Consider the following 4,293-nt stretch of genomic DNA (forward strand, 5'->3'; position numbering starts at 1 on the left):
AATCTTACCCTCTAGCCCCTCCATTTATAAAGAAGTGACATCTTGGTTGAAAAGTTAAATAAATTAACGTACCGGAAAGATGAGGAGGTCAACGAGGAAGGCCGGATGCGTCCCGAGAGATGTACATACTTTACATGCTTAAATTCATTTATCAGAAATTAACGGGTGCTACATTAATGTATGTAGGGCACATTCGTTATGGCTTAACGAATGTGACCAATTCGCTAAGTGTAAGCTCATTCGTTAAGCTTGTTAACGAATATGGGCCATTCGTCTCTTAAATTTATTTGTAACGAATGAGTGTCATTCGTTAAGGCATGTTTAACGAATGACCTCTTCGCCTATATATATCTCCGTAAAGTATTCTAAAGTAATAAGAAGTGTGTTATTGTTAAATCCTCTCGTTACTCTTGCCGAAATCACTCCATAAACACACCATACTTCATACATCTAATTGTATTTCTAATCGTATAATAGAATCAATTGTTTTAATCAATGAACTAGATCCTAAACGAACTGATATAGCTTCTCAATTGGTATTTGCAGATCAAACCGGTCAATATGATTGCGGCTAATACGATTTTGTTTGTTGATGTGAATGGGATTGTGAAGAGTATGATGAATACTGGTGAGATTGAAGAAGGCAAGTTTGTTGATCACTCGTTGTCCAAAGAACAAATCACTTTGCTTCTGGGTCTAAACGAGAATGAGGTTGAGGAGTTGGGAAAGATGGTTGGCGTGGAGGTTGAGTTTGAGCCTAACGTAAAGATGGGTATTCCATGTGGGAATAGGCCATTTGATTATGATGAGGTTGAGATGGAAGACATGACTGCAGAAGATATCCAAATTTTTACACGATGAACAATTCTGAAGACGGAATTCCATTCTTTACGACTGAACATTTTGATGCTGCAAATGAGCTTTTAACACAAGATCAGGAAACATGGAATAAGGGAAAAGAGAATGTAGAAAGGAGGAAGAAGAGTACTTCGGATGGTATGTTTAGGCATAATGTTCAACGAATGAACAAGATGATTGAGACTTTACGTTACAATGAACGACAAAGAAATCAGACAGGCAAAAGTCCCAGCATCTGCATACCAGATGAAGAAGTACGTGAGCCCGAGATCGGTTAAAGGTAATATCGTTTCGTGGTTATACGACTCGGAGCTTAAGGTATGTGTGGTGAAATGGGAACCCAGTATTTATTATTTTAAACGTATTGTTGACGTGTTATCCATGCCACGTTGGGATGTTAGAACATTGCCCAACCGACCATTCATCAATCGGGGTAACAATCAATGAGCCAATTGGTTCTATCAACATCTGCTACATGAAGCTCGTTGTGGATTCAAATTCTTCAAGCCTTAGGTGCCGACACCCAAATACATCGATGAAATTGATCCTCGCACCGGCTGGAGAAAGATGATATTACAGGTCAAACCGCCAAAGACGATGAAGAAAGTATCGGTAAAAATCTTTCCACAGATTCTGTTTAATACGTTTAATCGGTGGTACTATGATAACCGGACTGGTGAAGTGGTTATTGTATTGGGATCGGTTGTGAAGACTGGTTTTATCAGAGTTATCGATCCGATGTGGCTGGTTAACTTATCGGATTCCGACAACGATGCATTAAATCATATCCAGATTCGGTGGGCCGAGATTAGAGATTATGATCTTGCAATGCAGTTTCAAAGGGTTGTACGAGTTTGTTATGCATTCAAGATTCACATTTGCACTGACTAGAAGACCCGAAGATTTATTGGTTAAAGTATTTTAGAGATTACAAAGAGCTCGAGACGAGGGAAGTTTATTAACACATGGTTTTACGTCTCGATCTTCGTAAAGTATTATTATATTAGTTTTTAATGTATAGGGGTATTTTTGGTAAATATATACCCATTCGTTAATGTATGTAGGGCACACAATGTGACCCATTCGTTATGACTTAACGAATGTGACCCATTCGCTAAATGTAAGCTCATTTGTTAAGCTTGTTAACGAATGAGATAAACGAATGTGGGTCATTCGTCACTTAAATGTATTTTGTAATGAATGAGTGTCATTCGTTAAGGCATGTTTAACAAATGACCTCTTCGCCTATATATATATATATATCTGTAAAGTATTCTAAAGCAATAAGAAGTGTGTTATTATTAAATCCTCTTGTTAAACTATCGAAATCACTCCAGAAACACACACATACTTCGTTCATCTAATTGTATTCCTAATTGTATCATCGAATCAATTGCTGTAATCAATGAACTAGATCCTAAACAAACTGATATGGCTTCTCATTACTTTTTGTCAATTAAACCACTAGTCACTCTGGATTTACCATGCCATTTATCTGAAGTAATTTTCATAAATGAGTTCTACCAAAGGCTATAGTATAAACATCAGCCAAATTATCCAACGTATCGACCTTTTCTAACACAATCAATTTCTTTTCAGCACATTCCCTTATAAAATGATGACTTATTTCAATTTTCCTAGTTTTACTGTGATGAACTAGATTGCTAGTTACTGAAATTGCAGCAGTTGATTTGTGAAAGAACGTGCGCTAGGTGGTTTATATCGTACGTTTTACTTGTTTATATGTATCGAACAATATTACTTTGAGTGGCTTTACATTTACAGGTGATCGTAGCTTAAAGAAAGTAATTTGGAGCACTTAGGATGGAAAGGAATTGAGTTACTGGCAAAAAGAAAGCAATCGGGGGAGTTTGGAAGTGATTCGTGCACACTTAAAGTAAGGCACGCATATCCGGGGCTAGAAAATGAGTTATGGGACCCATAATATATGAATTGTGAGTTTCTAGATGAGACAAGTGTGAAAATGGAATAAAAACCACTGTAAGGCAGAAGTTCACCACCGTAAGCTACGGGTGGGCCACCGTTGGCTACGGTTGGCTAGACAGGAAAAGTCGGTTTTTTGTTTTTTCTTCCATATTTAAGCCCTATAAAACCCTAGAATGATTATTCTTCATACCCTAGCTACCAAGGGAGATTTTGAAGCCTTTTCCACCATCCTAACACCTAACAATCATCATAATCATCCATGTTATCATCCGTTCAACAATCAATGAACTATTCAAGGTGCATATGCTGGGCTAAACCGTTCGTGACCATCTCCGAGTGTAGGGTTGTGTTTGTAGTTGGATTTTATTGATTTAAACCTTCACTTTGGATTTGGATTTAATTAATCATTCGGTTAGTTGAATCTTTATGTTTGTTTATGTAATTGAACAGTTTTTCATAATTGAATGCTTTGAAGTTTTATCAGTTGATTGATTTGTGGTCATCAACTTTTAGGATTAGGTTCCTAGAGTCATTGACCAGTTTATCTTTAACCATTAAGCCGATTGCATTTATTAAACCTTAAAATTGGTAATTATTATTCATCCAAACCAATTGTTCGGATTAAGTTCTGACAATCAGTAAGGTCAAATATTTTAGTCTTTTGATTATTTATTTAAACAGAGTGATTTCTGAATAGGTTTATTAATTTATCTAATCTGTTTCACAACCTGAAACCTGGAGTAGGTTATTCTTCTCAAAAGTTTTTACAAATTAAAGTTACTTGTTTTCCAAAGTCTTTCGCAATCAAACCAATTTCAAAAGCTTGCTTGACATCGTTTGTCCGCCCTAGTTTAATAATTAAAAAGTCATGAGTTTGATAATCACTTTCCACTGTTTATCTGTGGAGACGACCTTACTTACCCTTACTAGTTATAGTTATTTAAGTCTACTAAATACTAGTTTTTGATTATAGCACAACATCTACATCTACAGTATTATTAATTAAAAGAGGAGTGTGAGTAAAATTCAGACCATAATCGTGCAATTGTTGTTGTATCCACAAAATCTGTGAGCAGCAACTAGATGTTGCTACATACTCTGCCTCGCAAATGGAGATCGCCACTGAGGTCTGCTTTTTGCACAACCATGACACCAACCTTCCTCATAGAAATTGACATCCTTGCATTGCAGACTTTCTGTTCTGATTGCATCCTCCATAATCAGAATCCGTGTAGGCCACCAGATCCAAATCACCTCCTTTAGGATACCAGAGTCCCAGCTTTGGTTTCCCTTTCACATATCGCAAAATCCTCTTTACTGCTTTCAAGTGTGACTCCTTTGGATTAGCCTGAAAACGAGCACATAAACAAACTGCAAACATAATTCAGGTGTGGAAGCAGTTAAATACATCAAATAACCTATCATTGAGCGGTACAAGGTTAGATCCACGTCTTCAGTGTTGTCTGCATCAGGTCCTAGCTTGTGATT

The sequence above is a fragment of the Bidens hawaiensis genome, unplaced genomic scaffold, assembly GCF_021521415.1.
Source record: "Bidens hawaiensis isolate Kalapana, Puna unplaced genomic scaffold, B.hawaiensis_p1.1 tig00036859_1, whole genome shotgun sequence".
In the NCBI taxonomy this organism is placed as follows: domain Eukaryota; kingdom Viridiplantae; phylum Streptophyta; class Magnoliopsida; order Asterales; family Asteraceae; genus Bidens; species Bidens hawaiensis.